Source organism: Lissotriton vulgaris, chromosome 4_1, assembly GCF_964263255.1.
Source record: "Lissotriton vulgaris chromosome 4_1, aLisVul1.2, whole genome shotgun sequence".
Lineage (NCBI taxonomy): Eukaryota > Metazoa > Chordata > Amphibia > Caudata > Salamandridae > Lissotriton > Lissotriton vulgaris.
Genome location: NC_141691.1, coordinates 1,625,412,497 through 1,625,437,095, shown reverse-complemented (window position 1 = coordinate 1,625,437,095; position 24,599 = coordinate 1,625,412,497).

Genomic DNA, 24,599 nt, shown 5'->3' with positions numbered 1-24,599 from the left:
TAGCCTTGTTTAATCCTCTGCATCATTTGGCGTCCTCTTGTGGGGAACCGACTGACGAACTGACGCGGGTGGTAACTACTGTTTAACCCGCGGCTTTACTTAAGCGTCCTCTGCTGTGGAGTGTACCGAAGTGGGCGCTAACTAACCTTTTCTGAGGTTGTAACTATATCCATTGCGCTTGTCTCCTCCTATTATCCTGTCTGAAAGCAGCTTTTGTTATTTCTTTCAATCTAGATGGAGTTATTTATCGATGACCCATGTTGAAATATCGCGTACCTGCCCGGATATTCTAACTGAGAGGATCTATCGGCACTAACTAAGATATAGGTAAATTGCGATCGCTTTTAGTATACTTATGTTTAGAGTGCCAGGTTTGCCGCTCGCCTTCTCCCACTAGACGGAATTGTTGTTAGCCTCAGTTCCATCTTTAAACCTTCTAAATAGCCTGTTTAATCTACCCGCTTTTTCATCCCTCCCAGAAATTGGATACTATCCCCCTTTTATCTACCGGGGCAACGGACCCTGTTTTTCCTGAATCCCCGAGGATTTCTCACCTTCATTGTACATAAGACAGGTAAATAGCCTATACTTTGATTGTTACACCCATTGATAGAGACTATGTATTGAACGGCTCATCTAAGAACTAGCAAGGATGACACCATTTACTATGAGTGCATGTGACTCCATCTCCCTGTCTTCTCCCCACTTTATACCTAAGTAGATCTTCATTCCCTTACAGGAATTCTTAATCTGAGATGATCTCACTATCTTTGATCCTTCTATAAACACTGAGACTGACTTCCCTTATTTACCTAAGCCTAGTCGCCTGCGAAACCAACTATTGAACTTTCCAGGTAATATGTCCTAATAGTATTGACCAAAATCCCTGAACTGATCCTTTATCGAGTGATCACTCCCTACTCTTTATCCCCATTTATCCATGTATTGTTTGACGGGTGCATTTCTTCTCCTCAGAAATTCCGTTGAATTGTGAAAGAACGCCGTAAGCCCGTCTGGACCTACCTATAAATGATGCCAGGTCGAAGAAATTGTTACGAACTATAGTTCACCTAATAGGACTCCTCTATCATTGAGATCTTGATTCCTGGTTTCATATGTAAGTCCCTTGATAATACCAGGAACTTACAGAGTAGAAGCCGACTAAAATCATGAAGTTGATTTGGAAAGTTACAAAATAAAGGACTTTTTTAACTAAGAGTTGAGACAGTTCGAATGTTCTCCCTTGCCACTACCCCCTTAGACCTGTGAAGCCAAATGAAGTGAGTGAGCTTGTATATATAGAAAGAGAGATGGATGCATGCAAGATGGATGAATGGATTGAGTCTGATGGAGAAACTCCCCGACTCCCTGTGAGTCTTATGAGGTTTTTGTTGAAACCCGATGGATATAATTACAAAAATATACATAAAAACCCTTATGGACCAGTATGCTCTATGCCATTTTTAACCAAGTTGATTCTAGAAACGTATGAACTGTTTTGATACTTTTGTTATGCTATCCCATTAAGTGTATATATTTATTAAAAAAAACTTTCTTCCGCACCACAGTGTTGTTCCCCTGTCCCACGGTACCTCTTGGCGCTGATGAAGGTGTGGCCTGACCTGGCCGCTTCACCGAAACGCGCGTAGGCGTCCATGGTGTTGATGACAGTGATCCTTAGTCATCTCTTGGATCGGCCCCTTTTTACCTACAGATAATGCTTTCCTGTATTTAAAGTGTATTTCCATCTGACCTTCTATTCAGGCATTTGTGTATCATGATCTGTTTTTTAGAGCTATGAAGTATGAATGATGTTGCATGATTGTGTCTTGAGTGAACATTGATGAGGTATGAGTGGTTCTGTGTGGGACTTCCTATTGAGTTATGAATTTTTAATGAATTGTTATTTTATTTGATATAAGTGTTGAATATCTACCCCTGTGTGAACTATTATTCTACCACTGTGTGAACTTAAAAAGATAAAAAAGAAAATAAATAAATAAAGAGAAAAATTGACTCTATTCTAATGTTGTGATTGTATCTCTTGGCATCGCTCTCTGGTCCATTAAGGTAATTAAATTCCTAGGACCCTAGTATAGGGCCCCTTTATTCACGGCAGGGTCTCTTCTCTTTTGTACTGGTTTTCCCCCCTACCTGCCTCCCATTTTGTATCCCCTGGGGAACCCCCTTCTTTTTGTAGTTCATTGATCTCTTAGCCACACTGAACCTCTGTCCTATATCTGTCATTTTGCCCCTAGTTCCTATTTATGTTGAATCCCTTTATAACATTAGGCGCTATTTAAACAGAAAATGAAAGAAAAAATTATGTATTCTGTCATCAGATGTTAGCAATTATTGCAATGAATGCCCCTGCTCTCAGAAGCTTTAAGTAATGTGTATTGTGACTGCTGCTGGCCTTGTTGCACTGTTAAGTTTATAAGGCGTGTTACTTACTCAGTACATTTTAGGGTTGATTGGATGCACTCTTGCGGCTCTTATCTGCCTGAATCCCTGAGTTTGATCCACCCCAGGGTAGCATCTTTCTTCTATGTGGACGTTCTTAGCCTCATATTCTATGTGGTTCAAACTGTATGTACACAGACCACTCAATAGATAGGAGGTGTAGGCTTATGTGCTGCGCCTACTCACACTTCTCTCTTACAACCATATGTAAACACAGCTTCATACTTGTTTATGACACAGTTACAGCAGGTCAAGCCACATCCACCCCCCAAAACACTTCAAACGTAGACCAGGGTGCACTCACACCCTTCTATCCATCAACTAGAATGGACAGCTTAAGAAACCCATGTTTCACTCATTTGCTCCTCAAATTCACGCAGAGGCATAGCAGGAGAACTTATGCGCAGAACCTCTGTCCTGATGCATGACATCAAACATTTCCCCATAAAGACAGCACGACAAAGACGCATTGTTTCACTGATGTCAGTCCATGAAGTAGTGTGTTACGCTGCCGTAAATGGGTATTCCACTATCGAGCACTTTATAAATACAACTACAACATAAGACAACGTATTTGAGCCCTACAGCACTGCGATGGCATAATAATAGCAATACAGAGCTAGGCAAATCTCTGGTAATATAACAGATCACTGCCTTCAATAAACATACAGACTTTACGTGGACCTTGATTCTAAGTTGTGATTTAAATTCCGCTGCATGCACAAAGGTATGTTTGCACATAGATCAGAATGAAGCGTTGTGCATCAAGTACCAAATGCTACACTTTTCTCCTTACAGATTGAAACAGAAAAAAGACTGAGAAAATCTATCATGATTACATGCTAAGACATAAATGCAAAACGTGTAATATTCGGGGTGTTAAACTCGGATTCCAAATGTGAGGCTTCATTCTAAGAAGGAGTTAATTATATTACCCATTCAGTACCTCACACTAGGGTGGCAGCAATTAGTGTGCACTAAATTGGCATTCAAATTCTAAATAGCTGGGAAACATGGTCATAGTCTCAAACTCTGTCATTGTGTGTCTATCATGATGATATCCATACAGGTACATAGCTTACAATAAATGAGTCTAGGTTTGGGGTCTTCAAACCCAATTTTCTATCTGCTGTAACTTCATAACCCTTAACAGCCCAGAAGATGTATGTCCAGTTGGACTCTTAAATTTGTATCTGTGGATGTTACCACTGGTTTTTACTTCCTTAACACCTGTTTTCATCTAGCATTGTCACTAGCGGATAGAGGAAAGGGATTGCCAAAATCCTTTTGAAGAATCCAGACTAGGATCATACAGCAGAAGCTAACTTTAGGCTCATTTTCCATCTGCGAGGAGTCACTAGAAATGGTGAGAAGTTCTGGTTACCTAGCTTTCTAAACCTCCTGGAGAGCACGATTTACTAAATGAAAGCATGATGAGATGAAAGCCTGGTTTTGGCACTGAGATGCTTCTGTAGCTCTACTGATTGACTTCAGACAAGATTACAAGGATGGCATTTCTACCTGTCTCATCCTCCTTTTGCAGTTGTTCTAATGTTGCTACCTCCATGTGAGGATTTTGGAAAAAAAAGTATTTTATTCTGTGTCATTTGAAAATGTGTGCTATTAATGCTACCAACATTTCTAGATAGAACCATGCCAATGCTTTCTGGGTCAGCTATTTAGAGGCTTACCGGCGTTCACAATATGGCAGTGTGTCTTATCATGGATTTCAGGAACTTTTACCGGTTTTATGAGGCTTGCTGTCAGATACACTGGTTGCCTGTTTCTAGAAGGATGCATTATAAAGTGCTCGGCTTTGCCCACAGCGCCTATTGTGAAATAGGTCAGATGCAGCTCATATTTTCCTTCCAAGTCTAAATGATCCCTTCATTTTGGCTCTTCTCTCTTACTGTCAGTATCCTGGATTTAAATGGTTCTGTGAGGGTGTTGGGGGGCGCTGTAGGTCTTCTCTCTTTTGGTACTTGCTCTATTTGCAATGCACTCCACCCTGTGCTGTGTAAAACGGATGAAGACTTAAAATTAATCAATTTTTATGATTAGCTTTATATGCTTTTTGCTATTGTTAATTTGGTGCCAAGATACCTTAGGGCGTTTGCTGCATTTTATAAATAACCAGTCAACTTCTATATTGCATGCATTGGTTTTCAATATATTTAGTGGGTGACCTGAGGCACAAAATGCAGGATGGCTGCCAAGGTTAGAATAAATTGAGTAGAAGGGATGGATTGTGGATCTTGTTCTTTGGCGATGGAGCGCTGTCACCCGAGGAATAGCTCAGGTGCCTGATGCCTGATCCATGGATAGACTGTGAGAGAGTTCAGCTATGTAAAGCCTGAACATATAATTTATGTCTAACTAGAAGTACACCTCTGCCACCTAAAGCAAAGGACTCTTTGAGCAGAATCTGGGTCATTGTAAGACAGATGTGGATTTTGCTTTAAAATATTCCTTGTGTATTTCTCCAGAATGGTGCCTACACAGAGGCAGTAAAACGTTATTCTAGTGCAAAGCTTAGCCTGGGTCTCTCAAAAGCAGCATACATCTGATATTGTGCATAACAGGTTACCAACATGAAAGCATTGCACAATGAAAACACCTGTAGAAATCATAAGTGCACAAAAGTAAAGAAATGTGAGACCAGTTTTTTTGAGTACAACTCCAGTGTCTCCAAGCTTGCTTCTGACCAACCGGTCAACATTTTAATACAGGCTTCAACTCAACGTTCTGAACGGGGCATACCAGGGTAACAGATAAAAGGAGGGAAAAGAAAGCAGGGGAAAAAAGGAAAAGGTGAGGAAATGGAAAACAGATTTGGAAACACATCTCCTTAAAGAAAATGGAACATGCTAAGTATAATATTTGAGCTCATTACATTGTTGATCATGAGGAACGAACAAAGCTCTCTATATATATTGCAGTTCATTACATTTTCCTACAAGAGGGGAAACAAAACTTTTTTTAGTGAACTATATAGTCTTTCTGCCAAAAAAACAAAAGTTGCTTTAGTGCATTGCATAAACTTTCTGCAAAATGGGAGGGCATTTTTTTCATCCGCATTGTGCAACAAGTTGTCTTCCTTTCTATGGAAGGACAGTGATCCTTGTGGGACAATGGACCGATCTGTCCATACTCCACATACGTCCACTATCCAAAATCCCCCTATTCCATTTTACTTGCGTGACCCATTCCGGTTCGTAATACCTGTGGAATTTTGCCTGACTATTGACTGGTCTTTTGACAAGTACCCATTGCCCTTCCTTCCATTCCTGGATTCTCACACCCCATTTACCATTATACCACTTCATGTACTTGTCTTGGTGTAGAGAATGTTCCTTTTTATGTCCTCCTGGTCCTCCTCTACCCCTTTATCAGTGAATAACCATTTCAGGGTTAACTTATAGGCTGGTTTTCTTCCTCTCAGCATCTCAAAAGGAGATAACCAAATCACACTATTGGGAGTGGTATGATAGAACCAAAGCACGTCTTTAACGTTTGTACCAGGGGTTTCCCTACTGCAGTTGCCAATTGCAAGGATTTCTTTGTCATTATATTGCATCATTCCACTAAGCCATTGACTTTGGGGAATACAATGGAGTTTTCACATGTTCAATGGACAGATGAGAAATAAATGTCCTCATTTCATCTGAGCATAATTGGACTCCGTTATCCCTAATTAGGGCATTAGGAATCCTAAAGGTCTCTGACAGGGATGCTGTAAGACTATTTGTGCTGATATTATTGACAAATCTTACTGAGATCCAATAAGAATAATATTCAACCAAAACTAATACATATTTGTCATGTACACATAAGGTTTTCATGGGACCAATAATATCCAGCCCTAATTCGACCCACAGGCAGGGAGGAACACTAACTTGTTGAAGAGGAGTTCTATGCACACATTTGGAAATGTCACTCATGCTACATGCCTGCAAATCTCTTACTTTGCTCTCCACCCTCGACTCCATATATTGCAACCAGTAGACCACTCTCACTCCACTCTTGGTCAGACTTCTCCCTAAGTGGCGTTCATGGGCTAAGTCAACAATGCGTTCTCTTATTTCCGATTGAGGGATGAATCTTCTTAACTGCAGAACTAGACAACTATCCATCATTAACTTGTTACTTATATTCCAAAAAGCTTGCTCCATGGGCAGATTATTGAATTTTGGTGCCCACCCATTCACTATTTTCTCTTTGGCAGCAGTCAAAGTTTTATCTTTTCATAGCGGCTGGAACAAATATGGCTCATATGGTGTTCTTCTGGTTCAGGATACACCCTTTGTCCTGTTGTATGGGTATTCTAGATAAGTAGTCTGTTGCCATATTTTTAACCCCTGGTGCATACTCCATTTTAAAGTAAAAACCTTGCAGACCTACAATCCGTTGAGAAATACAGGGTTTGGTTTTCTCTACACTCTTAATGGAAAGAACAGACTCTAGTCGTGTGTGGCCTGTTTCAGATAGAATGGTAAATCCCAAAGGTAGCATTTAAAATGATTAATTTCCCCCAAAAATGCCAAAGCCTCTTTTTCCACTGTAGGGTAATTGAGTTCTGCATCTCTTAATGTTCTTGAGGCAAATGATATAATACTCTCTGAGCCTTCCTCTTTTTGGAATAAGCTGGCACCTAATCCTTTGTTACTGGCATCCGTAGTCAATGGTGTTTTCATATTAACATTAACGTTTCTTATACTAGGAGCATTGATAATGGCTTGTTTGATTCTTTCAAAAGATTCACCATGTTCCTCTTTCCATTCACAGTTTGTACCATTCTTAAATAAGGCCTTATGGATTGTACTTAGTCTGCAAATATTTTTTACATACTTGGACATATATTCCGTCAATCTCAAAAATGATTTGATTTTATCCTTATTAGAGGGAATTGGTGCATTCTTTATTGCTTCAAAAAGGTAGTTTGTTATCGATCCATTCCTTGGACATAATATGCCCTAGATATTCTACTGTGGTAACCCCAATTTCCCATTTATCTCTCTTGATGGTAAGTCTTGCCTTGTTTAGACATGCCAGTACATTGCGTACGTTTGAGTTAGTTTCTGCCTCAGAGGACCTATAGGTAAAAATGTCATCTTGGAAGCACATAACGTTATTGGTTACCCACAAAATATGCTTTATAATTCTCTGAAAAGCAGCCGCTGCTGAGGCTGAGTGGCTGACCCAAAGGGTATCCTAAGGAATTTGTACGTTCCAAAAGGTGTAGCGAATGAGGTCAATGCTTGTGATTCTGGGTGAAGTTATATTATGTTATGGTCATTTAGCATATATAGTGCACAAATCATCACAGGAGGGGTATCTCGCTGCACAGATAGATTGCAGGCAGAGGAGACAACCAGATCAAAACAATTCTGTTTTGAGCAGTTTCCTGAATTTGAAGTGATCAGAGCATGTGCGCATGTGGTAGGGTAATGTGTACCAATACAATGGACCTAAGTACGAAAAAAAATGACCTCCCATTCAGGTATTTCTTATGTGCGGGCCTACAAGCAAAGCTTTGTCGCTGGTTGTGAGGCACCTTGCAACAGTAAAGTTTTTGCTTTGAAATTAGGTAGCTGGGGCCTTTTTCTAACAATGCCTTGAGGATAAGACAACAAATGTTTTTAATGGTTCTTTTCCTGATGGGCATCCAGTGTAAAGGTATGGAGATGGAGCATGATGGAATGTTGAGAATGAGACTGGCAGCCGTATTCTGGACAACTTGTAGCTTGGCTAATAAAGTCTCATTGGCTGAAGCAAGTAAAGCATTGCCATAATCAAGTCTGCTCATTATAAGTGCCTGTTCTAATGTTTTCCTTGGTGAGAGCAGAAGAAAAGGAAAAGCTTTCCTCAGCAAGCGCATAATGTGATAAATGATGCCCATAGTGGTAAGGACCTGCTCTTTAAAAGTCAAAGCTTGGTCCAGATGAACGCTCAAGTTCTTCACAACCTGATTGGGTGTAGGAGTGGAACTTAGTTCCGGGGGCCACCAGTCCGGGCCCAGAGTTATTGAGCTTTCCTGAACAGCATGAGTTCCACTTTTTCTGCGTTCAACTAAAAGCAGTTCTTGCTCATCCAGGTGGCGATTGCAGTCATCTAAGCTAGGATTGTTTTTTTTAACTTTAGCCCGGTATACATCAAAAGAGATGACTAACTGTGTGTCATCAGCATAGGACATCAATTTGAAACCAAAGGATTTAACAATTTTATCCAAGGGGGCAATGCAAATGGTGAACAGTTTGGGGCTCAGTCAAGGGCCCTGTGGAACTCCCTTGTCAATTAACATTGTATGAGATTTATAAATGTCCAGCGAGATAGTTTGAGGTCTATTAGTTAACCTAGTGACATGCAGATGACAAATCAGCATAATGAATTACTTTGCATCATGTATGAGACTAAGTATTTCTTTAATTCTAGCCAGGGGGTATCAGTTTACCCATATACTGAACTTTGAGGTTTTTAGGTCTACACTTAAGTGTATATAGTTACCACCGATTTTGGGAGCCAGAACTATTGGGGAAAGTCATTCAGTACATTCAATCAATTCTATGACTCATTGCTCAACCAGCTTATCCAGTTCCTTCTTTAAAGGTGCCTTCATCATGAATGTGATTGGTCTAGATTTATGTACAACAGGTACTGCTGTAGATTTCAACCTAATCTTATGTGCAACTTCTTTGAGTAAACCCAACCTCTTTGGAAACACACCTGGAAATTCATCACACATATCTTTCTCTGTCTCCATTCTTGCAAGGAGTAAAACCTGTTCCTCACTATTAGGATCCAGTTTCATATCCAACATTTTTCGGTGTTTCCACCTTAGTACGTCTAATTCTTATTTAGTTAGGTAAACATTCCTATTGTGTGTCTGTCTTTGAAGGACATCCTCAGTCTGACCATGCCCTTCAACGGTATGGGGGATTTATTATATTCTCCTTGTTTGATTTCAGGTGGTCCCAACACATACTCATTACCAATCATCATTTCATGAAACCTCTTGCTGTCAATTATGGTGTATGGAGAACATGAATTAGGAAATACTTTCATCCTTACTCCATCCAAAAAGATATCATTTCATTTCATTTATCTTTATTTCGGCAATTTTTGGCCAAAAAGATGTACATACAATAATAAAAACTACCATCTATAAAATCTTGAAAATACCTGGATGATAAATAATGCAATAGGCACAGGAATTAGTATAATACATTATTCAAAATCAGTCAATAGACATCTGCATCATCAATTCTAAAAGTATTTTGAAAAGTGCATGTGGAAAGATTAAGATTAGGTGTTATTTACTAGAGCCCTGCTCTTGACCCATATTGCAGCAAGGAATTTTGCTACACCGAAAACAACCTTGCTAGATAACTCTCTTTTTTAGGCATGCAGTGTGTCATTCCCATATTTCTGCATAGAGGCACAAGCCAATACCTCCTTGTTCTTCAATAGGCAGGACAAAAAAACATGATATGCAGGTCATTTTCCAAATCACAGTCGCAGCTGGGACAATTTTCCGGGGAGGATGCACACCATTTAGTGGTAAAGACTCTAATTGGTAAGTACCATACCTCCACTGTAAATACAACTTCCTAGTTAAAACAGGGAAAATATCATCCAGGACACATTCACAATAGTAACAATCTTTTTCCTTTAACCCCTTCGATGCTGATGACGGCCCCCAGTCATCATGCATCATGGTGGGCGTGTGCTGATGACGGCTGGGGGCCGTCATGAACCCGCCCACTTCAAAAAATGCCGCACAGGCGCAGAATCGCGCCCGCGCCCAAGGGGTTAAAGTGCCGGTTTGTACATTGCGTATGGAGGTGGATAATTTATTTTCATTAAAAAGATTTGATAAGCTTTTCCTTGAAACCCTGGTGCAGGCCATTTCGGGGTCATACCACTGTTCTGGGACCCCTAGCTTGATGAATTCATTTTTAATATAATCAAGCCATGGCATTTTCACAGCATTTGCCAAATTTAAAATTTCTAGAAGTTGCTGCCTGTAGTTCAGGAGCTCCGGTGTGCTCCATAACCTCCGCCAGAATGTCAGTGGCTTCAGACCCAAGACCTCATCTATCGGCCTAAGGCCCATGTCGAGTCTAAGAGGTAGCAGGGGGGTAATAGGAGACAAGGTTAGTAGTTGTCTGAGGAATTTATTTTCTGTGATGACAATGTCAGACACACAGACATGCCCCCATAATTCGCCCCCATAGGTGACTGCACCTCTTGCCTGTGTTTTGTAGATCTCGATGGGAGGACCAATGGGTTTGATTGTGGAGGAATTAGAGAGCTTAAGAATACCCCCTATTAGCTGTGCCTGTTTGAGTTGGGATTTGATTTGGTGAGGGGCCCACGTCATACTTTCGTTTATAGTTACCCCTAAGTGATCAAAAATCTCACCCCTTTCCAGCCTAGTCACTCCAATTATAGGGTTTGGGCGTGTGGTTACTGGGGAATTAAAAATAATACATTTTGTTATCAAGGCATTGATTTTCAAGCCTCGTTCCACACAGAATGCCACAAAACCGTCCAATACCTGTTGTATCCCCATTGAGGATTTTGACAGCAGCAGGGTGTCATCTGCAAACATTATTGCTGGCACCCTGCTGCCGGCTAGCTTGGGGGCATCGGTGTTTAGTATCCCGTTTAGGTGGGAAATTACCGCGTTGACATACAGGCAGAACAGGGTGGGTGCTAAAACGCACCCCTGTCTTACTCCCCTGCCACAGGGGAATTTTGAGGACAGCAAACCTTCCTCCCACACCTCACCCAAGCAAAATTTTCTTGGTGGAGCCGTATTAATATATTCAAGAGTTGGGGGGGAATACCCATCTCAGCTAGTACTGCCCAGAGCTTGCCTCTTGGGACCAAGTCGAAGGCAGCAGGTAAATCCACGAAAACCGTGTATAAACATCCCCCCTCAATCTTGACAATCTTCCAAAATAACAGGGTCAGGCGAAGGACCTGGTCTGTTGTGGATATATTTCTTCTGAACCCCGCCTGATATGGACTCAATATGGAGTTTTCCTCCATCCAGTCCTGAAGGCAATCTAAAATTAGCTTGCCAAAGATCTTTTGCGGCACATCAATCAGACTGATGGGCCTGTAATTGGCTGGGAGCAGAGGAGAGCCCTTCTTATGAATAGGCACAATCTCTGCGCCCAGCCAAGTACTAGGTACCGGCATACCTCTAAGGACTGCATTGTAGATGGCTAACAAATATGGAGCCCATATTGTGGGTTCGTGCTTGAAGAGGTCGCCCGGGAGCTTGTCCAGCCCCGGAGCTTTTCCCGCGGCCAGTTTAAGTATTGCCTCAGTGACCTCCTTTACTGTAAAATCCACAACATCCATTCGGCAAATGGGATCTGCGGGAACCACCCCTATGCCCCCCTCCAAGTTACCATCTCCTGTTGTATATGGGGTCCAGAAGTGGTCCTCCAATACACTTGCAGCTATATTTGCCTCAACGGCAACTACTGGCTCCACCGAGCCAGTATTTACAATTGACCCGAATTTACTCTGGTCTCTAGCTGCAAGGGCATTGGTTAGACTTATCCAGTTGTCATGGTCCCATTCCTCTTTCGCGCACTTGAGTAGGTGCTTATAGTTATCTCTCCTAGCCTTTATTGCTAGTTTATCAGTATTCTGTTTCAGGGCAGAAACTAATTCGGCCTTCGCTTTTCTACAGGCGGAATTGTACCATGTGGCTCTATTGCCCTTGGTCAGCTGCTTTGTCACGCGAGGGTAGAACACCTCAGCCAAGTTGTGAATTAGCTGTTCGTGCAAGACCCCAAGCTTGAGTTGCATATCTGGGGAGTGTGCATACATAATTAGGGTACAAACCTCATAGAGTACGGGTAGTATTCGGGCATAAAGCTCCGAGATCTGCTCTCGTTGTGCTACTAATTTAGCCCACTTAGCTCTTCGCCTATCATTAGATAGTGTCAATCTAGGATCGGGAACATCACTACTATCCTTATTCTCCCCAATAATACCCGGCATAGAGAGTTCCAGACTTAGTGCATTGTGGTCACTGTCGTTTCTTACAAACACAGTGAAGTCCCTCACTTTAGCCCCAGACAGCGTTTCAACAAATATATATTCAAGGCGGGACTCCTGTCCCAATGTATTGTAGGTGCATTTTGGGGGCACATCTGATTTCACCCGTCCATTACAAGCCCTGATGGAATGCTTGAGCGTTAGTGACATAATTTGGACTGCTAACGGTGTCCATGACCTGGGAGGTGGAGCCGCCGATGGCGGTATTGCCCAATGCTCATCTTCTTCCATGATGACACCATCTGTCAAGCCTGGCAGTGGCTCGAAATGACAGTTGAAGTCACTCCCAATCACGAGCTGGGTGCCGCTGGGAATAGAACTTAAAAAAAGGGACAACTCATCAACTATTTTTGACTCTCCAGTGACACTCACTGGTCTAGAGTACACGTTGACCAGTGCGAGCCTAGAGCCATTAGGCCACTCCAAGAGCACGCACTGGACATCGTCAGATGATATGTTTAGCGGCTTAGCCATACAGCCCAGGTGGGAACCCACCTAAACTTTAAGGCCACCTTATGGCTGCCCCTTCCCCCCCCCTCCCACCCCATCTTGCCGGGACAAAAAATGAGGCAAAGCCAATACGCGTTTTGTCCTCTCTAGCCCATGTTTCCTGGAAAAGACAAATGTTCTTCCCATCTATAAATGATCCCCACTCTGGGCAGGCCATCTTATTACAAAGCCCGGCCAGATTTCACGACAATATTGATAGGGAACCTGGATTGGTGTTATTGACCAGACCCACCTTTACCCCACTAGGACCCCTTATATTGGCTATCACCGTGTCCTGTGATTCCTGCATCATGTGGGCGGTAAGTACACCTACGGCCTGCCCAGGCTGGTCAATATTATCAGAAAGTGGGTGCTCAAGGCAACTCGTGTTTTTACTCCCAACCTGCTGGGTGCCTTGAGTATCAGGATGGAACCTAGCTTCATGGTCAGATGCGAGGGATCCGCTGGTCTGTGTAAGCATATGGCCACAACCCACTGTTTCTGCTTGCCCCCCCCCGCCGCATTGGGGCAAAGTCAATCAACCATATCCAAACAGCTGTAGCGGTTGTGGTTTGGGGGTGGGCCTTGCGGGTGGGTATTCCCTCTCCTATCCTTATTCCCGCTTCTCCCTCCACTGCCTCCGACTCTCGTTCAGCCATCCTCTGCTACCGGTTAGTACTCTGTGAATCTAGTGGATAGAAAAAAGACAGAGGCAAGGGCCGGATAGCCGTGTCGAAATCTTGATATGGTCAGGAGCATATGTGGGAGACTGTTCTCTGGTCTCTAAAATTAACCAAAACACAGTCCCCACTAATCTTTTTGGTGGTGTTGCCTACCCATGATAACCTACGTACCATCAAAATCTCGCTCGAGATTTGGGGGGAAAGAGGCCTATTTTTGCTCAACCAACTAACGACCTTGTTTTTAAGCGAGGCAAAAGATTCACTTACGGATGCCTCCAACGCCGGCACTCCCGTTAGAACAACTACCAGGGGTTCGACTCGGGGGTAAATTTAGTGCCATCTTCCTTGGGTTGATACTATCTTCTGGTGGTTCCTTTCGACAAAATTGGTCACTATTATTAGGTTTAGTCGTAAAAACCCACCAGAGGTTGGGGCGGGGCATTCGTAATGGAGGTGCACTGCACTAACGAGCCCCCATCTACTTTAGGGTTGGAGCTATCTACTAAAGATTTCCCCTGGCCCTTCCCCTTCACTCCCTCCTCCAGTATAGCTTTGACCTTGTTCAAGCCATCACCAGCCATCACAGTAGCCCTTTCTATACTTGACAACCTCAATTCCATCTGGGCAAGACTGACTTTGAGAGGGTTCAGCAAGGTCCTGAAGAGTACACCCAGATTAACGATCGTCATCTCACCTTCCGGTGTTGTTAAAGTACTGGTATTTGGATCGCCCGAAATTGAAGTAGGCGGACTCACCACTAAGGGGGCAGGAGCAACAGAAATCCCTATGGTGGCCATTCCTTCGGATACCAAGCAACTCATTTGCTTGGCGAGCTTTGCCTTTCTCCCCCCAGATTTATGGGCCACGCGTTTCCTTTTAGGTATAGCCCCCTCACGGTTCCCCCATAACTGCCTGCCACTCTGTTTTTCTAAACTATCATTTACGAGATCCACTTGCACATTAGATAGAACATTACTTTCAAGTGTAGTTGGTAAGATGACATCATTACATAGTGGTGCAACACCCCCCGAGAGTTGGCACCCATTATAGATTACAATGTCTGTCCTATCTGCATGTTCATTGGTAGTCAAATCCTCGCGCCTCTCCGGCGTTTTCGCATTCATTATGTACCCCAGCAAGGATCTCTTAGCATTAAGACTACTGTAACAGCCTCTTTCTAGAGGCCCAACAGGGGGTGCTGAACAAACTTCAGGTCCTACAAAATGCAGCAGCCCACCTGATCGGGGGCTTGCCCAAGTTCTCATTGGTTACTAAGGAACTAGAGAAGTTGCATTGGTTCCCGATACGGAAAAGGATTTTGTTTAAAGCCCTCTGCATTGTCTTTAAGGCATTGCATGGTCTGGGCCCGGTGTTTCTTCAGGATCATTTCCAGTGGTACAGACCAGGGAGACAACTTAGGTCTGCCACTATGGGACTGCTTAAAACATCTCGGATCAGGAAGGCACGCTGGGGGGGCAGGAACTTTGTTGGGGAGCAACAAAGGTATGGAACTCCCTCCCCCTGATCCTTAAACTAAACACTAATCTGTTAGCATTTAGAAAAAACCTCAAAAAATGGGTCTTTACCCTCTAGTCCGGGAGTCTTATTCTCAGGGAGTTACCACTTCAGCACCATGACACCGATCGGTATTTGTGCGCTCTACAAGTGTTATAAATGAATAAATAAATAAATTAAGAAGTTCTTGTGAGAGCCGCCGCTCCAGTATGGTAATTTCATGCGCTAAATGTGAACTAGCTCTTATAATGAAGTTGTCCATAGTATCTGCAACGAGTTCACCCGATGTTGCAGCTTTGCTCCTCAGTCCCCGACCTGCCATTTTGCTCTGTTCCGATAGGCGAAAAAGCGCTTCAACGGCTTACGGCGACTCTTACTTCACCGTAATGTGGGTGGTAATTCAAAGGCGGGTGGTCCAGTCTCTCCCAGTCTAGAATGGCTAAAACGGGCCCGCCCTTGGCCCGGGCTTCGCCCGGCGCAAACCCGCGCGCGTCTAATCACTATGCCTGCAGAATTCTGGTCCTCACAGTCCCGCTCCCTTGCTGTGCTCTGTCAGCCCAGGTCAGCAAATCAGCTGGCAACAGTGTCACTCCAAAGGTCCCAAGAAGGCAAATATATTAGGCAAGTGAAGGTCTCTGCACCCACAGAAAAACAGCTGCGAGCGGCTCCTGCGGAGCGGGGGCCGCGAGCCTTGATGTACTGCAGGGAGGAGGTGGGCGGGAAGAGGACCAGCTGTGTCTAATCACTATGCGTGCAGAATTCTGGTCCTCGCAGTCCCGCTCCCTTGCTGTGCTCCATCAGCCGAGGTCTGCAAATCAGCTGGTAACAGTGTCACTCCAAAGGCCAGGCAAGTGAAGGTCTCTGCACCCACAGGAAAACGGCTGCGATATCACATGTGAGGTATACAGACTTCCCATCACTTTCAGAAGGTTTATTTGAAAAATACATATCTTACTATCCCCACACTTGCTTTCATCTGGTTTCATAACATGTACATTCTTTTATACTTCTATCAGTGGTGGCTCCTCCGCTGTGGCGGAGGAGCATTGCTTCACTTCTTTTGAGCAGTGCAAAGTAAAGGAAATATAGAATGATGATAACTTTGAGTTATTATCAGTTTATGTTTCCTTTGCAGGCAGGCGGGTAGGCGGGTGAATGAGTCTGCTCTGCTCTTGGGGCTGGGGAGGAGTGGTTTACCCATGCCTAAGTGCGCAATGACTGTTTAGTCGGCCCTCTCATGCCCCCCACAACCAGTCATGTACACTTTCCCCATTTTCTATGCTGGCTGCATTACAGCCTGCTCGGAGAACATAGCCAGGCTCCCCTTCCCTGGCAGAGCGTCCAACCAGGATTACAACCACTGCAGCGTTGTGATTGGTCAGGGAGCCTGGGTGCTCACCAATCACAAAGCTGCATTGCAGCGTTATGAGTAGTCAGTGGGGCCTTCTTCCTGTTGCTCAAGTTCCCCGAGGAGAGCAGGAGCAGAGATGCAGGACCTAGCAGCAGGGTAAGTGTCTTTTAAAAAAAAAAATTATATTTGCACCATGCATGACCCCCCCTTGCTGCGTTACCCACGTGGTGCGAACCCCCACTCCGTGAGCCATGCCGGCCGCAACTGCCTTATCTACAAGCTTTAGCGAAGTGACCCCTTTTATTGCATTTACTACATACAGCACCACATGCAAGACATCTGGAACTATTAGCTAAGTGACTACTGTCCACACATCTGAAGGAGCAAGGTTTCATACGTAAAAGAACTTGCTCAGATTCAATCCTCTCAAAATAACATGTAACTTATTAATCAACATGTTTTGTGAATACTAACACCTGAATTTCATAACATTTTAGTATCTAGGGGAAGCTTTCCTATGTGCTTTTACTAACAGTAATCCGAGTGTCTAAAAATAGCCGCCGAAAACGCGGTAACCTTTTTGCGCATGCGTCTGCCACATCTACGTGGTGTGACGTATCATTCGCTTTTGGTGGGATTTCTTACAGCTGCGCACTAGTGCCAAAATTGCCACTTCACGTTTACATACTAATGCACATGCTCCTGCTTGAATTAAAACTTGTGTGTGCTGCTTAACTATTAATGCAATAGTAAAATTAAAGTAATGGGGATAGAGTAGAAATTTGTGGTATAGAGTGCATTAATTTATTTTAGTATTCTAACATGTCTCTCTTTGACTGTATTACTAGCTCGTATTTTGGCCGGAAGGGTGCTACAAACTCCATTTTGAAAATCCATGGGCATGCGCAATCAAGCACAAAGAGCCTTAGAATCCATGTAATTGAATAGCTGCCAAAACCCGTCCACACCCATGATGTTCCTGGGAAGCTAACCGCATGACCCCACAAAAGGAAGAAATATGGACTGTTTGAATACATTGTATATGATATTGAAACAATTATTGCTGGGTGGAATAAAAGTGCATGGGAAAGTAAATTATAGGAGGTAACATTGATCAACTTTATTGAATGAAAATGATTTCATACTGGTATGGTGTGATGACCTCTCCTCGCCTTTCTGACCAATCAAATAAAGGGAATACACTAATTTGCAACACTAGGGGGTTGTACATTGCCCTGGAAAATAGTATAACTAAGGTAGTCTTAGTCAGTTAGATTGTCCAACTTGTCACAGACGGTCACTGACCCAACGTATGCTGAAGGAGAATCGAGAGCAGAGGGCTGGTCGAGCACTCTGACAGAAGAATCAGGAGTTTTACTGAAAGAGAAAAATCGATTGCCCCAGTCGGGGTCCAAGTGTTAGCCATAGAGAGGGGTGTGACGCTGGTGTTGCACTTAGCTGAGGATACCTGTCCTGACCTGCACCTGTCCTGTCCGGTCGGCACCTGATTAGTCAGGATCCTTTTCCTTGTCTCAACCAGTGGCCAGGGTTGGTCCTTGCACCGTTCTTGGTAAATACAATCTGTGTGGTATTTCCTTGGGCAGTTTCCCTTTGTCACCCATCCCAGGTACCAATGTCTAAAACTATAACTTTAAAGTCTTGCAGAATTATTGCTTTAATAATTATTTTCTTACTCGAAAGGTCTTTAGTTTCACTATTGTGGCTGTCGACTCACAAAATATTGCACAGATGAAGTGTTTAAAACTTACCTGAGCCTCTGGTTATTTTTTGAAGGTAAAAGATATAATCTACCTATTATTCTAACTCCCTTGATCCTTAGGACTTAGAGTACGGGTGACAAGGATTTGGTAAGTTATGGTGTACAGGTATAAATCCTAAAATAGAATAAAATTCTGATAGGCAGGAAGTTAAGCTGGATTACCGGTTCAATGTGTGAATGTTCATGGGCCCAGGTGAGTATGGTAAACTGAGCTGGTAATCCCGCACGCCATCAGTTTTTCTTGGTAGCAGATAGATGGTTAGGGTTTAGTTAAGATAGGCAGTAAGTTGTGTATATATTCCATATTGATTTTATGTATTAACCAAAATCCGTTTGTATTGTTTCATGTTGTCTGGAATAGCGGTAGGTAAATGGAAGCCACACTGCAGTAAGGTTAATGGCCTGATGAAATAAGTGCATAAAGTTAGGTAGAAATTGAAAAACTGGTTAGGGATTCTTTTCTTGAATAAAAGTGAGAGTGTTTGATAGCAAAGGTGTGCGCTGGTGAAACTTTGGTCTTATATCACCTGGAAAGGGTAAGTCTTAAGTAGTGGGAGATTCTTTTTGCTTGTGTGAAGAGTAAGTGGAAGAGGTTTTACTCGTAGTGCATGAAGGGTAAGCGGAAGGGTTTTACTCGCTGTGAGAGAAATTGTCTTACCTTTGCATTTAGTCAATCAGGCACGGTAGCAAATGTTTCTATGTTGGTAATTAATGAAAAGTGCATTTAAAATTAAAAGGAATTGAATTGTTGTATTACCTTGCAAAAGAGGGAGTCAGTCGCGGGTGCTGCACTGACGTCATTTGAGCCGCGCTGGGATTGGTAGACACAGCGGGTGTGTAGTCGTGAGAAAATTGGAAAGGAGGGGTGAGTGCAGAGAGCAAAACTCATGTCACCGAAACGCCCCGTAAGCATTGGTTAGCTGGTTTTGCAAAAGAAATGTTGATTGGCTACTGGAAATAAGAGACAAGCTGTTATTGGAGAAACATTAATTGAAATTTCAGTGTTAAAAGACAGCGGTGATATATGTGGCATCTAGATCCAGCAGTTATAGGAAATCGCCCAGGTAGAAGATATTTTGGGTTTGCCCGGGAACAGAGTATTAGAGGAAGACCATATATTATGCAAGGAGAAAAAAGAAAAGTTTTATTTTTGCAGAAAATTAAGAATTATTTAAAAAAAGATGAACCCGTAAAACAAGAGAAGGTATTACTATCCCACCACCGAAAATGCCTGCATCATATATGATGATAGAAAGAGGTTACCACACATGTGTATGGCTAGAAAATTGGATAGAGTTCACAAAAGATGATGGTATATTGGCATTTCCAGAATATGGTACATTTAGTGGTAGAATATTGCACAATTTACGAACTCGCATGAATGAATTAGACCCTAGACCAAGATTAATGCAGTATGAAGCTTTAAATGTTTAGGAGACTGAGGCTTTTGAACGAGATAGACCTCGGTGTAACAGAAATGTTTGTAGATTTTACCATGGATTTCCTAAAGAGACAAGAGATAAGCAAATAAAACAGTGGAGACATTCTATGTTAATAGAAGGATTATATCCTGTATTTACAACCAAAGAGCCGTCAGGAAGTAAAAGTACAGAGAAAACAAAACATTTAATGACTAGTAGTGGTGATTCGGAAGACGATTATTTTGAGGATGTATTAATAAAAAATCCACCACCTTTTCTTGAAGCAATAAATAGTTAACCCTAGTGCTCCTTTCCTAAAACCACCTTTGGTTCCACAAATTGTACCTGAGACCACTACAAAAAAGGTACTACAAGAGCAAGAAAGGGAAGCAATAAATAAACAGCGTAATGAATTAATTCAGAAAATAACCCAACTAAATACAAGTCATGAAGCCCTAACAATACTAGTAACTATAGGTCCTGTTGTTCCCTTATATGTAGATAAACAAACTAGTCCTAAAACTCCCGTTCTGACTAAACCCGTAGTACAACCCAGAAGGAAATATAATAGTTGATGATCAGGCAAGTGAGTGCGAATCAGTAATTTCCTTGGTGGATTTGCCTATAAGAGAACCAATAAGTGATTCATTTATAAAAATTACTACTAGATGCTCAAGAGAGGTAAAGATTGAAACGTCCACGGGTACGAAAAATGCCGATGTAGTAACGCCAGAAGAAATAGAGAGATGGTCCCGAGACATAGAAAAGCCAAAATCTCAGCCAGAAGTATTAGACATTTTTAAACTAAGAGTAGAATTGGAGGAAATTGTAGCTGGAAATGTAGGATTAGAAAGATTTAATTCATTTAGGGCCCGATTCACAGAATGAATTTAAGACTAAATCCTAAACTTACTACTATTTGGTATTCACAGAATGCACTTACTACTTTCGAGATTCACAAAGTGAACTTACTACTTTCGGGATTCACAGAATGAACTTACTACTTTTGGTATTCACAGAATAGATTTAAGACTACTAACTTTACGTCCGAACTCGGGCTGTAAATTCCGGCCCGGAGGCGGAGTTTCCGGCCAGGGGGCGGAGCTTACGGCCCGGAGGCGGAGCTTCCGGGCTGGAGGCGGAGCTTGCGGCTTGGAGGCGGGACTTCCGGCCTGGAGGTGGAGATTTCAGCCATGGCTAAATACCCACCTCCGAGCCGGAAGCTCCACCTCCAAGCCACAAGCTCCGCCTCTGGGCCATAAGCTCCGCCTCCGGGCCATAAGCTCCGCCCCCCAGCCGGAAACTCCGCCTCCGGGACGGAATTTACGGCCCGAGTTCGGACGTAAAGTTAGTAGTCTTAAATCTATTCTGTGAATACCGAAAGTAGTAAGTTCATTCTGTGAATCCCGAAAGTAGTAAGTTCACTTTGTGAATCCCGAAAGTAGTAAGTGCATTCTGTGAATACCAAATAGTAGTAAGTTTAGGATTTAGTCTTAAGATCATTCTGTGAATCGGGCCCTTAGTGAAGAAGAGTTATTGTTCATATGCAGAATCATTACCCGAAATACAAAAAAATTCTATGAGAAATTAATGAATTCCCAGAAATGGGAATTGATATAGGCAAGTCACAGGTGTTGCAGAAACCTTACAGGGCTTAATTTTCTGACAAAGATTTAGAAAACATGAATGTGTCAGGACAAAAATTGCAAATAAATGAATTGTTGTCATTGTTACAAAAATAGGGAGACTTAGATAGATGGAAAGCTAGATGGACAAAGAAAAAGGAGGAAGCACAGGCAAATCGAACTGCATCTGAGTATCTGATGAAAGAAACAGAAAAGGTTGAAAGGTTGTGTCCGATGAGAGAAGTGCCAGGAGGAGGTTATGTACATGTCCCATGGTCCCGACAGGATGTTTTATCATTCACAAATGAGTTCTCAAAACTCAGAGAAAAACCCGTAGAATGGTATAGGCAAGTCAAGAGGTTTGTGAAAGTTTCAAAAGTGCTGTTAAACGATTAAGATGGTTTATTTGACATAGTTGTCCCTGCAGATTTGTGGACAGAATGCAAAATTACAGTAGATTGGCCAAATTATGAATGCCCTAGAGATCCAAAGACAGGAGCTCTGTCAGATGACGTAATGAAAAAATATAATCAGGTAATACCCTATTTGAAAGGAAAAGTATCCCCAAAGGAGACAGATTAGACCAAAATAGACAGAACAACCCAAAACAAGGATGAATCAGTACATGCATACTATGAGCATCTTTTGCAGTTGTTCAAACAGTACAGTTGGTTGGAAAATATTGGTAATACGAACATGACACACTTTATATATCGTTTTGTGTCAGGTTTAAAACCAGAAATATCGCAAATGATTAAAGAGCATTAATTATGTTGGCAAGTGAATCATATCGATGAGATTCTGAAGTATGACAAATACTGTGGAGATTAAATTGGTAATAGGTGAAAGAAATTAGAAGAAAAAGTAATGTGGGCCCAAGTAAAATTGGCAGAACAGCAGGAACTCCAGTTAAGTCAGCAGGTAAATAATCAAGGTGAAGGCAGTGGGGGTAAACCTAGAGGGAGAATGAGCAAAGAAGTTGCAAAGAAAAACTTTCCCTGTCACGGGTGCTGAAAATTGGGGCATTGGAAAAACGAGTGAAAATTAATACAGAATAATAATGTCCAAACTCAAACTTGAATACACAGAAGCAGAACGAAGGGTCACTGTGGCAACGACAGCAGGTAATACAGAATCAGTTACCATCTGCCCCTATGTCAGATTTTGTGAGTCAAGCCAAATACAGTGTGGACACTGGAAATCGGGAGGGAAGCGGTAAGAAAATAACAGTCATACCACAGTTTTCTTTGCAAGACACATTTTTCGAAGAAGAAAGTTACTGACGGTGCCTGAGGGGGGTAGAGGAATGCGTACTTGGTGCATCCTTACCAGTAGATCAGTCAGGTCCTCACGTGGAAGGAAAGATTGATGGAAAATACATCACCTTCTTGTTGGACACTGGTGCTACCCTTTCTACTGTGAGAACAACAGACATCCCAAACCTACCCCGCTCTGGAGAAGCGATCCAAGTAGTGAGCGTTTCTAATAAACAAATTAGGACCCCTGTCACAGAACCAATGGATGTGTGTATTGACAGTTTTAAAGAAATGCATAAATTTGTAGTATGCGATTCCAGTCCTGTAAACTTGCTGGGAAGAGATTTACTGTGCAAGATGAATTGCACAATCTATTGCACCCCGAGTGGTGTTGAGATTCAGACTCCTGATGAAGATAGAACATACAAAATCATTTTAGTAAAACAAGAAACTGAAATAAAAAGATGACCCTAAAAGATTTACTAGAAGAGCCTCAAAATACATAAACCCTGATGTGTGGGATTTTACCAGAAAAGAAGCAGGATTAATGGCAAATGTTGACCCAATAAAAGTGACAGTGAAGGAAGGTGTAGTTTTCTCAAATACCCGACAGTACAAAATTAGCCCAGAAATAAAAGCAGGTGTTGCAGCAGAGATAGAGCGTTTGGTTGAGCAAGGCTTTTTAACAGAGATAATGAGCAGTCCATGTAATTCACCTATAATTGGCATAAAGAAACCAAATGTAAAATATAGGGTAGTCCAAGACCTGAGGAAAATTAATAAGATTGTCGTTCCATGTTTCCCAGTAGTAGCGAATCCAGCAGTGATTTTGTATCAGATACCATGGAGTGCCGGATGGTTCACTATAATTTATTTATGCCATGCCTTTTTCTCCATTGCTCCCAGACAGTAAATTGTTATTCTCGTTTAAATTTTATTAGCATGTTTACGTTTGGAATCATGTTCCTCAGGGGTACACGGAAAGTCCATCGATTTTTAACCAGATTTTGAAAAAATTTCTTACATCTTTGGTGCTGCCCGGACAGTCTGTTCTGGTGCAGTATATAGATGACCTATTTGTTGCGTCCAGAACCCAAAATGACTGCATTGTTGATACATTTGCATTACTGAATCATTTAGCTGAAGGAGGACATATGATGTCATCTCAAAAGTTTCAATTTTGCACCACATTAGTTAAGTATCGGGGACACCAGATAGAAAGAGGGTTCAGAAGAGTGACTTCAGAAAGAATCAAAATAATTAAAAACATGAAATTACCTCAGACACAGAAAGAAATCAGGATGTTTCTCGGAGTTGTAGGTTATTGCAGGCAGTGGATTGAGGGACTTGCAGTATTAGCAAAACCCTTGATTCAACTGACAAAGAAACGGGCACGAGATCCAGTCGAATGGGACGATGAAAGCATGACTGCTTTCCTAAAATTAAGCAACTGCCTGTGTGAGGCACCAGCATTAGGGATGCCTAATTATTCAAAAGAATTTGCACTGTTCTGCGATGCAAGAGACAATTGTGTTCTTTCAGTCCTAACCCAGACCCATGGCCCAATGCGACGTCCTGTGGCGTATTTATCTGCCACATTGGACCTAGTGACATCAGCATTACCAGGGTGCCTAAAGTCTGTTGCTGCAACTTGCATAAGTCTTGAGCAGAGTGAATCCATTGTAATGGGACATCCTGTAGCCGTATATGTCCCACATGTAGTTGTGATCTTGTTGACACAAACTTGCACACAATACCTCACTCCTAGTTGGCTGACTAAGTATGAGCGAGTCATTCTAGCTGCAGAAAATGTGACAATAGCTAGATGTACTGTCCTGAACCCAGCGACCCTGTTACCTAATTCACAGTTTGAAGAGGTGAAAAATGAAGTCGAACATGATTGTGTCGACCTCACAGAATACAGGACTAAGCCACG